The 11,865-nt window shown below is 41.8% G+C and overlaps 1 protein-coding gene and 2 non-coding genes across 3 annotated transcripts in view; all 3 read right to left on the bottom strand.

The window, feature by feature from the left end:
• Positions 1–11,865, bottom strand: part of Apoa2 (apolipoprotein A2) — a 450,260-nt gene that overhangs the window by 116,024 nt on the left and 322,371 nt on the right. The gene's annotated exons all lie outside the window — the stretch shown is intronic.
• Positions 291–363, bottom strand: Trnav-cac (transfer RNA valine (anticodon CAC)). The gene has a single exon. It is a non-coding gene; the product is annotated as a tRNA-Val (tRNA).
• Trnae-uuc (transfer RNA glutamic acid (anticodon UUC)) lies at positions 9,017–9,088 on the bottom strand. Its single transcript has one exon. It is a non-coding gene; the product is annotated as a tRNA-Glu (tRNA).

Below are 11,865 nucleotides of genomic sequence, written 5' to 3'. Positions count from 1 at the left end.
CAATGTGCCACGAGTGCCTTCTGGGTCAGAAAACATACGACACAGAAACGGCATGGGGAGCACTACAGTCCCGCTGCAAAAACAACAAAATTCTTTCTTCCCAAAACCAAAAGATCTTGCAGTTTCGGAAGGACAAGACTTCCACAGTCGCCGCCGCTAGGGGGCGCCACCAGCCCGCGCCTGTGTTCGTCCACCCTGCTCGGACCCGGGAGCCCTGGGATCCACTGCGATATTGGCCTACAAAATTCTACGGGATTCCAGTGGAGGCTGGGAAAGAAAAAGACAAATCTTGTTTCCGCCCGGTTTCGAACCGGGGACCTTTCGCGTGTGAGGCGAACGTGATAACCACTACACTACGGAAACCAACTGCTCATTGCTCTTTCTTAAATGACCCTTGGAACACAGCACCCACAGAAAATAGGTGAGCTCACCGAAGCCCAGCACCTGTAAGGAGCGGACAAGGGAGGGAGTGGAGACCAAGGCACCCACGGAGAACTTCATGGAATCTCCTTAGGAAAGTTTTAGCATAATTAGGGTTCCAGCCGGGACCCCAAGGTGGTGAAGCAGGGCTCCGGGTTTCCTTAAATGGGCATTGTGGAGTTTTCCAGATTGTTGGTCTCTAAGGGCCGCTGTCGTCAGGCTCACTTTATCTTTTAAATGTTTGTAACATGTGCATATATATCGTGTATTAAATAATTAATAAAATACCTCTGCTTCAGAGTTAATTGTAGTAGGAAGTGGATGACCATCTTATGCACTATGACAACTTAAAAAAGAAAAGAAAAAACACTTTAATATATAGTATGTTAGGACTTGGGGGCATGGCTTAAGGTAGAGTGCTTACCTAGCAAGTGCAAGACCCTGAGTTCAAACCGCAATACTGCCAAACAAAAACCAAAGCATGCATAATGCCTTAATACAACCATAAATCACATAGCTTATATAGTGCCATAAAGTATAAATATTCTTTTAAAAGTTATCAGAGATCTCTGCACTAAAAAAAAAAAAAAAAGGATTTAAATTATTGGAAAAAGAAAAGAAAGAAAGAAAGAGTCCCAGTGAGAACATCTAAGACTACTAGCTGTTCTCTTCCCTTGGAATTTGCTGAGTTTGAATGTAAAGTGAAGATCAGATTCCTTCTAGGCAGAGAGGTCTACTGAAACAAAGAGAACCTGATGAATGACTCCACCTCCAGGTTTAAGTAACTCAGCAAATACAAAGAAAACCACACTTCAGATTTTTACCCAGTTAAATACTGAAATACTAAAAATCATATCATTATCTTAAAATGATACTGTGTTCAAAAGGGCTCAATCCCCAGCACAATAAATAAATAAAGTCTGATTTTGCAACAGAAACCATGAAGCCAGAAGACTTGACTTGAAGTAGCATGTGTGAAATGCTGAAAACAGAAGAAATATCTACAATTCCAGAATTATACAACCAGTGGAAATATCCTTAATAAGAAGGTAAAATGAAGCCATTTTCAGAAAAACAAAAATGGAACAATATTTCCAGCAGACCGAAGAGAGTTTTTCAGGCTGAAGAAAAATGACTCCATATAAGAACAAATCGGTATAAGAAAAAATGAGCACTGGCAAAGGAAAACACATGAATAAATCTGAAAGACTATCAACTGCTTTATGTAACAATAATCACCATGTCTTGTGCAGTTTACAACATATGAAGTAAAACCCTTGGTAACAGAGCCAGGCATAGTGGCTCACACCTGTGATTCCAGCACTCAGGAGGCTGAGACAAGTAGGATCATGATAGGCCAGCCTGGGGCTACACAGTGAGTAGCTGTGTTACATAGTGAGACCATTTCTTAAAAATCAAACAAACCAACCAAAAAAACACAAACTCTACTTATGCCCTTTAAATCTCAATTAAAAAAAAAAACCTCAGTAAACTAAAATACAATTTCTTAAAAGTTATAAATCCACAAACAGCTGGTGGAGCCGCTCAAGGTGTAGGCCCTGAGTTCAAGCCCCAGTACTGCAAAAATAATAATAAGATGACTAACATGGAAGGACCTTGAGTTTCTGACCAACAGTAAGATTCTGTTTCCAGAATTAAAAAAAAAAAAAAAATTACAGAACTGGGGATGTTGCTCATGGTAGAGTGCTTGCCTACCATGCCCAAGGCCCTAGGCCCCATCCAACACCACCAGAAAACCATAACAAAAAAGTACAAATCACATGTCTTTTGACTCAGTAATCCTCCTCTGTGAATTTGTTCTCAAGATGTATCTGCCCATTTTCAAACTGATACAGGTACAAGGTTATTCCCAGAAGCATTATTGTAACAGCAACAGTCTAAATGTTCATTCATAGAAGTTGAGTGAATTATGAACACATATGCAGTGGACTACTATACAACCACATAAACGAATAAAGGAGATCACTTAAATAAAAAGACAAGTTGTAGAAAAAGATATATGGTATGACACAATTTATATAAAAGGACAGTAAAAGTGTAGATATTTGGGGTGTAACCGTATCTGGAAAGATAAAAATGATCTGGACAGAACTGGGTGGCAGAAGACAAGAACAGTAAGAATATTTATACTGCCTTTGAAAGTGTTAACCTTGAACCACTGAAGTCTACCACCCATTCAGGAGTGCAGGAGTAGCTCAGTGGTAGAACGCCTGCTTATTATGGGTGATGCCTGTGCTCAATATCCTGTACCAGAAACAAAGCAAAACCCAAAGTACCCCATTCCAAAAAAAAAAAAGGCAAGAACAAACACCTGATAAAGAGTTAAAAGTGGACAAAATGAAAACAGGAGTCATAAGGAAAGGCAGTGAACGGGAGAAATAGCTGGTGCAGGCTTCCAAACACTCTTACTTACAATCTGCAGAAGTAATCTGATAAGACTACATCACTTACACCAGGATGGGGATTGACCAAAATAATTAATTGTTGGCTTTTTTTATTGGTAGTTCTGGGGTTTGAACTCAGTACCTCATACTTTCTAGACAAGTGCTTGAGCCACTCCACCAACTCCCTCACTTCTGTGACCTCTGATACCTCTTATATAAAGCCACAAAAGTTATAGTACACCTGTGACCCTTCAAGCAGTCTCAAAACATGTATCACTGCATCTGCAAGAGTGGGATTATATATATATAATTATTAATGCATATTAATCGTACAAATTTCTGTTTTTGTTTTGCAGCACTGGGGTTTGAACTCGGCTTCATGGTTGCTAGTCAGTGGCTGTACCACTTGAGCTACTCCACCAGTCTTTTTTTTTTTTTTGTGGTACTGGGGTTTGATCACAGGGCCTACATCTTGAGCCACTCCACCAACCCTTTTTTTGTGATAGGTTTTTCCAAGATAGGGTCTCATGAACTATTTGCCTGGGCTGGCTTCAAACTGTGATCCTCCTGATCTCTGCCTCCTGAGTAGCTAGGATTATGGGTGTGAACCACCAGCATCAGCTCCAAGAAAGGTTTTTACAAGGGCTTTGAATCATGATCCTTCTGAATCTCTGCCTCAGAAGTAGCCAGGATTACAGGTGTGAGCCTCCAGTACCCAGCCAAATTTATGGATATCACTGTGATATTTCCCCTTATATTGTGCTTTGATCATGTTTACCCTGTCTTCTATCCTTTCTTGCCCTCCCTTCTTCCCCACCATCCTCTTTCCTTTCCCTCACAGTCCCTGTTTTGTGTGTGTGTGTGTGTGTGTGTGTGTGTGTGTGTGTGTGTGTGGTACTGGGATTTGAACTTAATACTTCTGGTACTTATCAGTCAGGTGCTCTACCACTTGAGCTATGCCCCCCCCCTCAGCCCTCAGTTCATCTTAATATTTTTAAATTTTCTACATATGACAGAAAACATGCAATATTTGTCTGTCTGTGCCTAGCATATTTCACTTAATATTATGTCTTCCATTACCATCCATTTTTCCTACAAAGGACATGATTTCATTCTTCTTTATGGCTGAATTATACTCCACCATGTACACATGCTGTATTCTCTTTATCCATTCGTCAGCTGGTGTGCACCTACACTGACCATATCTTAGCTGCTGTAGAGAGTGGCACATCAACAGAGCTCTGTAGGCATCTCTCTTATACACTGCATTCCCTTTGGATAAATACCAAGGAGTGGTATAGCTGAATAATATGGTAATTCTATTTTTGTTTGTGAGGTTTTTTTGTTTCTTTTTGCTTTCTTTGACAAAGTGTCACTATGTAGCTGAGGCTACCCTGGACTTCGCTATCCTCCTGCCTCAGCCTCCTGAGTGCTGGGATTACAGGAATGCACCACCATGCACAATTAAGCTTTTCTTTCTTTTTTTCTTTTCTGGCAGTACTGGGGTTTGAACTCAGGGCATGCTATCACTGAGTCACTCCACCAGTCTTCTTTTCTTCTCTTTTCTCTCTTTTGTGGTGCTGAGGATCAAATCTTAGGGCTTTTCTCATGTTAGGCAAGTGCTATACCACTGAGCTTCAGCCCCAGCACCGGGCTAAGCTTTTGTTTTTTTTTTTTTTTTTGGTAGTGTTAGGCCTCATGCTTGCTAGGCAGACGCTCTACCACTTGAGCTATTCTGCCAGCCCATGCACTAAGCTTTTCTTAACAGAACATTTTTATTCAAGCCATTTAAAAGCTTGATTAATCTTACTACTGTTATATGAGTGGTTTAAGATTTGTCTTTCCGGCTGGGGGCAGGGTGCAAGTGGTAGAGTGTGCATGCATAAGGCTCTGGGTTCATTCCCCAGTATCGAAAAAAATATTAAAAAATAAAGATTTGCCTTTAAACTGCAATAGAAATAAAATGATTAGTGACAGTATATTTTTTTCAAAAACAAGCTAGGTGAACAGCTGAAATGAATTAGATTTACATCTGGTTGTAGATTATTTTAGTTATTTTTTACTGTTTTTTTTTTTTTTGAGATAGTCTCTCGCTATATATCCCAGTCTGGCTTCAAATTCTCAATCTTCCTGTGTGTCAGCCTCCTGAGTGCTGGCATTACAGACATGCCTGACCACACCCACCATTTGTTTATAGACTATTTTAATTCAACATAAACTGAATGAAACGTCTTGCCTGGTGCTATCTAAGGAGTTGTTCCAGGATAGGAAATGTATAGAATGGGAAATTAACCCAGAAAAAAGGCAATACATTATGCAACTGAGTAATCTTACTTATTGATTTATTTGGTGGTATTAGGGTTTGAAATCAGGGCCTTGTGGGTGTTCTACCACTTCAGTCATGCCTCCAGACTTCTTTTTTTTTTTTTAGTAACCAAATTTTAAAATGTGCAAGATGGTTTCTGAGCTGGGGTAAGATACAGGGACTCACATACTTGACGTATTTGGAGTGGCAGTCATTATTTTACAAGTACTAACTACTAAGCCAGTCACGAATCCTTCTCTGGCATTCTTTGGGGATAGATAGAAAGGGACAGGGAGACATCTCTTACTAACTCCAGATATTTAACAGGAGAAGCTGGGAAGGAACCCAATGAACTCATTGCAGAGGGCAGGCCAGTAGCTCAAGGAAGTTTGTCCAGAGATCCAGAGATAGGACCCATGACACAAAACATTCAGTTAAAAGTCAAACTTGCCAATCAACTGGGCCACTTGCTCACCAGCCAAGCTTCCCAGCTAAGTCTTACTGAGGCAGTCTGAACTCCCTCCTCTGTCCCGCCAGACCCTAGCTCTAGCCAGGTTCAGTACCTGAACTCACCTCCACTGAGAATTGGCTCTATGATCCCAAACCTACAATCTGCACAGATTTGGGTGGTTTCAAAAGCCAGAAGCACACCTGGTGCCTGGCTGCCACCTTCCCAAAGCCCCCTTGCTATTGTCTCCTTCACTCAGAACTGAGCCTCAAACAAGAGTTAAGAACCAAGCAGAGCTGTCATTGGTGGCTCACACCTGAGGATCGCAGTTCAAAGCCAGCCCCAGCAAATAGTCTGCAAGACCCTATCTTAAAAAAAAAAACCATCACAAGAAAGGCCTGGTGGAGTGGCTCAAGGCTCTGAGTTCAAACACCAGTAATGGCAGAAAGAGAGAGAGAGAGAGAGAGAGAGAGAGAGAGAGAGAGAGAGAGAGAGAGAGAAAGAGAGAGAGAGAGAAAGAGAGAGAGAGAGAGAACACCAAGCAGAAGATTCACTGGCCAAAGGGGACACCCCTCCCTTGGGCAGAGGAAGAGGGCTGTGGGTTTGGGTGCATGGGGTAACTGCTTGCTGCACATGCCAGTTTGGGACCCCTTTAACCTGATAGCCACAATATCTCAGTAATTCTGTATTCCAGTATCATAACTGTTTTCTGAAATACATTGAAAAAACAAAAACAGTGGTTGTTTACCCAAAAGCTCTTAATTTCTCTGCTCATAACTCCCCAGGAAAATGAATGAAAGGGCCAAACCTCCCTTGACTGGTCTGATCTGTACTTGAGGGTTAGGGAGGTCATAAAGGTTGAAAATATCCTTTCAGGCTGGGCATGGTAGTGCCAGCCTGCAATCCCAGCTACTTAGGAGGTTGAGGCAGAAGGATTCAGAGTTTGAGGCCAGCCTGGGCAAAGGTACAGAGACTTCATCTCAAAAACAAAATGGCTGGTGACGTAGCTCAAGTGGTAGGACTGCTTGGCTAGCAGTTGTGAGGCCCCTGAGTTCAATGGCACTTAGTACCACAAAGAAAAAAAAATCCTTCCAGTAACTTAAAAAACATGCTTCCTAAGGGGGCCATGATCTCGCCTGTTGAGAATTGCTGGTTAATACTTTTGTTTAATTAATTTTCACACTGAAACCTGCACAACCTCTCAGTATCTTCTAAATCTAGAAAAGGTAGATTAGAATGGGTCCAGGAATTAGTGAAACTTTCAGGAATTAGAGAACTTTCTACCACTTTGAAATCCTGGATGGAGCCCAGGTGAAGTCTGGGTTTTCAGAAGCACTGGGACAGGAAAACCAAGTGCTCTGCCCAGATGACTGCTGTCACATTCCTGGTTAAGGAATATGGGGAATGAGAGAGCCCCTGGGAAGATGTTGTCTTAGATCATACAGGCAAAGCAAAAAAAAAAAAATAAAAACCCCAAAACTAGCTGATTGGACATAGAGTTAGAGCCCTTGGATAGAAGGTGGGGCCTGGGCATTCTTGGGTTCCTTGGCTTCTTGAGTGCAGGAAACAGTGAGAAAAGAAATGTCAATGGCCACAGCATCAGGAGCTTAGTAGTGGAAAGGAAGAAAACCAAGACCTGGATACCTGTTGGGAAGTTTGAGAAAGAAGCTTCAACCACTAGCATACAAACGTGTATAAGGAAAGTCATCTCTTACCAGGGTCTGCTACATGGGTTGCAAAATGAAAACGTGGAGGGCTTGCTGAAACGCAGAAAAAAATGCTGACAAAGGAAGTGAACTATCAAATACTTTCCCTTCTTCTATTTTTTTATTATTATGTGCATACATTGTTTGGGGCATTTCTACGTCCTGCTCCCCTCTCCCACCTTCCCCACCTCTCCTCTTCAGTTTCAGGCAGGTCCCGTTCTGCCCTTGTGACTGATTTTGTTGAAGAAAAGACATAAGCATAATAAGAAAGACAAAGTGTTTTTGCTAGTTGAGTTAAGGATAGCTATACAGAGAGATTCCTACTATTGCTCTCATGTACCCATGTGTTACGACCCATGTTGATTCAACTCTAACTGATATTTACCTTGGTTCCTGATCCCCTGCTAGTGATAACCTGTCATTTTAAGGTTTCTTCCTTTCTTCCATGGTCTTTCACTTGTCATGGTATTTTCTATTTGCCATTCAATGCCATTCCATGTAAAGAAAAATTAGGAATTAAATAATTAACATGAATTTTGCCCTTTATGTTTACATCGTACAAGTCCAATTCTAAATGCTGACCAACTGTTCAGTATTGCTCAATTCCTCCCCTTTGCCTTGTCTCTTCTTCCTCCACCCCATCCCCACTCCGCTCACCCCCCACCCCTCCCTTCTCCTGCTTTTTGTCCTTAACTAACTTTAATCAGGCTTCTCTCCCCACAGGCCCCTGAACAAGGACGCCTTGGCCGACCTGGGTTCAATGCCAAACAGGCTTCCCTTTCCAGCTCATCTTGACAGTCAGTATAAAGTTAGCCCCACTGCCTGGTGACCAGAATTCCGCATCCATCAGGCATAGCAAAGGCTGCATACAATATGGGCAACAAGGAAGGCAGACAAGCATATGGCTGTCATCTTCTCTGCTCCTGCGCAGTCCCCATTGTTCCTTGGTCTCCACTTACAAAACACACACATTCAAAGATAAACTTATTTAAAATGTTAAAAACATTCTTCAGACATCCCTAAAGTTTTCTAATATATGCTTGAAGTGGTTGACCTTTGTCCCAAGGTCTTTTTTCAGAAGGTGCATAACAGCAAGTCTATACCACTCACTGCTGGACTAGTGGTTAGAATTTGGTGCTTTTTACCACCGCAGCTCGGGTTCGGTTCCCCATCGGGGAAGTTTGACCTCCCTCCCCCACCATCACTGACGTTCTGTTGTGATTACTGTAGCTCTTACTTCCTTAGTTCACACCCTACAGTCAGTATCCAGGGAAAGAAAATGAGAAATGTCTCTATACAGATTCACACTCATCTCCCCACCCTATTGACGGTTTTTTATTTGTTTTTAGTGATATAGAGAGGGTTAATTGACATAGGCGCAGTTTTAGTAATAGATATATTTTCCTTCCTTTGTTCTTTAAACGTATTCCACTGCCCTTATTAACATATTTTAGGAATGGAAAACTGCTCTCAATTTGTTCCCCCAAAAAAGGGAGCACATTTCTACTCGGTAGTAAGCGAATTTTACTGTAAAACGAGCTGTAACAAAAACAAATAGGCCAAACTTGACGACCCTAAAATGGCAAGCTACATGGCAATACACACTTGGCTCCCCGGTGACTTTGTCCCCGGGTTCTCAAAATGACTTCAGGATCACCTCGGAGACCTTTGAGCTGTAGTTTAGGGAGCACCGCAACAAATGTGAAGGTCATTAATTAGAAGGAAAATAAGGTTCCCTGACCGGGAATCGAACCCGGGCCGCGGCGGTGAAAGCGCCGAATCCTAGCCACTAGACCACCAGGGAGAACTGTCAGCAGAGCATTTGTAGCAACCTCTGGTAAAAGATCTGAGGAATTATTCAAGTGTATTTAGGTAATTTTTAGTGATGTGCCCACATTTTGGAGATGTGTGTGATGCTGGGTGCACTGCCTGCCCCCCATGTCAGGAGGTTTTCCTGGAAGAAAAGTTGGAAGAACGACTGTTACAAGTCAAGCCAGGGAAGAGGAAAACAATATTTCTGTTTGGCCACAGAGATTTCTCTCCCTTCTGCCTCCCCTCCTTCTTCCCTCTTCTTTCCTAAAATCTGTGTGCCTCGCCTGTTTCTATGGTTTTCCCACAGTCTATTGAGAAAAGTGTGTTCTCCTTTTGCCTCCCTCCCCCATATGCTCAACCCCAGTGCACAAGGAGGAACATTCAGTGTCAAATGGACATACCCACCTGGTGCTACTCACCTGTTTAGGCCATGCTCTGTTTGCTCTGTTATGTGGAACCTGAGAAATACCTGCACAAATGCCTGAAGTTGGTATTACTGAAGGTGGCTTAGGCCTCTAGTGTGAGCAGGCAAGGTGGACAAATGCCAATGGAAGGCTGTTTGTAGGGGTGGAGTTTGGCCAGAGTTTAGACTTGGCAGGTGAAGTGTCCAAATAATGACACAAGACTCCCTTGTAGTGCAGGAAGGAGCCAGTGTTGAGTGCAGAGGGTCCTCTCTGTATCACCGTGCTCACACACAAAACTGTGAGGAGTCCATAATCCCAAATGCAAGCCTGTTAGCATGCTTATAGCCCTGGGTCCATTCTCCAGCACTGCACTAAAAAAAAAAAAAAAATTATAAAATAAATAAATGTGAATCTGGCCTCACAAGTCTTTAAAAAAATAGGAGGAAAGATCTTATTTTATTTTACTGTTTTGGGTTTAAATTAAATTTCAAGTTAAATATTTGGACATATTGTATATTGACATCCGTTTTTACTCTTCCCATAGCTACAAAGATTAGGGAACGCCTGCTTCTCGGACCTCCATGCCCATGCAGTATCCAAATGTCAGCACCTCAAGACCACTTGGATCCAAAGTCACTCTCTCCCAAGTTGAGGTCCTCTTCCTCCACTCCCCAGCCAGGAATCTTCCCAGGGGTCGTGCCTCTAGTTGATCACAGCACCCTTGGAAAATAAGCTCGGAGCTTTCCTCCTACTCAGCATACCCAGTAAGCCTCGAGTCCTTTCTCTTTTGACCTTTGTGGTTTTCCTTCCAGTGAGATGGTGCTGCCAAGTTCTTTGAGGGCATGTACTCACCTGTGCAGTCCCTGTGTGGTTTAAAGGTAGTGGGCTAAAAAGTATGCATTTTCCTCTTAAAGTTGTATTTGGTAGCATTTTTCTAATTAAAAAAATGCTGTAAAACTGTTCTTTAACTCCAAGAACCCTCAGATCTCCTGCTAGGAGCTAATGAATGAAAGAGGAAGAAAGAATCTGTAAAGTGTATTAGATTTTGCATTGGATGAATGGTATCATAGTTCTCCTAAGAAAAAAGATATATATGCCAGGTGCTCATGGCTCACACCTGTAATCCTATCTCCTCAGGAGGCAGAGATCAGGAAGCTCAAGGTTCAAAGCCAGCCCAGGCAAATAGTTCATAAGACTATCTCAAGAAAACCCTTTGCAAAAAAGGGCTGGTGGAGTGGCTCAAGGTATAGGCCCTGAGTTCAAATTCCAATACTGAAAAAAAATATTTATGTAATCTCCATGTATAGTTTATATATAGACAGAGATAGAAAGGTAGATATGTATAATGGAGATTTATTATAAGGAATTGACTCACATGATTGTGGAAGCCAGCAAATCCCAAGATCCACAGGATGAATTGGCAAGCTGCCTTCCATCCCCCAAAAAACCCTTTAACCTATTCTAGATACTCACACATTCCTGTTACCAATGTCTAAATGGATATAAACTTAATAAATTAACTCTAGAAAATTAAGCAACAAAAAGAATTTATCAAGGGGTTTTGGGAGGTAGGTCATAACATGAAAACTGAGACCCAGACTCAGATAAAAGGAATATCCAAAAGGGAGTGTGGGGCTCAAAACATGATTTCTCCAAATATGGCACCTTGGCATTTTGATAATTTTAAGCTGAAGGAACTTGGGGAAACTGCTGAATCAGAAAGGTCCTCTGACCTCCCACCTTTCTGTCTTCTTAATAAAAGCATTTTCTGGGGTAGATATCCAAAAACCAAACAACAAAAAAAGAAATCAGTATATTGATTGTCATGTTGATTGCAGCAGTGTTCACAGTAACCAAGTTAGGGAATCAGCCATCAACAGATTAGTGGATAAATGGTATATATTCATAATGAAATTCTATTCATTCACAAAGAAGAATGAAATTATGTAATTTGTAGCAAATTGAATAGACTTGGGGGGCATTATGTTAAGTGAAATAAGCCAGACACAGAGACAAGTAGAATAGTGAGGAAAGTAGAGGGAGGGTGGAAAAAAGGAAGATTGGATTTGATCAATGCACACTTTAGCCATGTATGAACCTTCTATGCACTCTACCGCTTTAGTCACACTTCCAGTCCATTATGTACAATAAATACATCAAAAATAATACACTTTCAAACAATTCTTTGAGTTGGGCTTTGTGATGCATGCCTGAAATTCCAGCACTTGTGAGGGTGAGGATCACAAGCTCAAGGCTGGCCTGTGCTACATAGTGAGACCCTCCATGATAAATTTAAAAGGACTGGTGGAGTGGATCAAGTGGTAGAGTACCTGCCTAGCAGTGTGAGGCCCTGAGTCCAACCTCA

Source organism: Castor canadensis, chromosome 11, assembly GCF_047511655.1.
Source record: "Castor canadensis chromosome 11, mCasCan1.hap1v2, whole genome shotgun sequence".
In the NCBI taxonomy this organism is placed as follows: Eukaryota; Metazoa; Chordata; class Mammalia; order Rodentia; family Castoridae; genus Castor; species Castor canadensis.
Note: the sequence above shows the minus strand (reverse complement) of the source record. Positions and strands in the feature narration are given on the sequence as shown.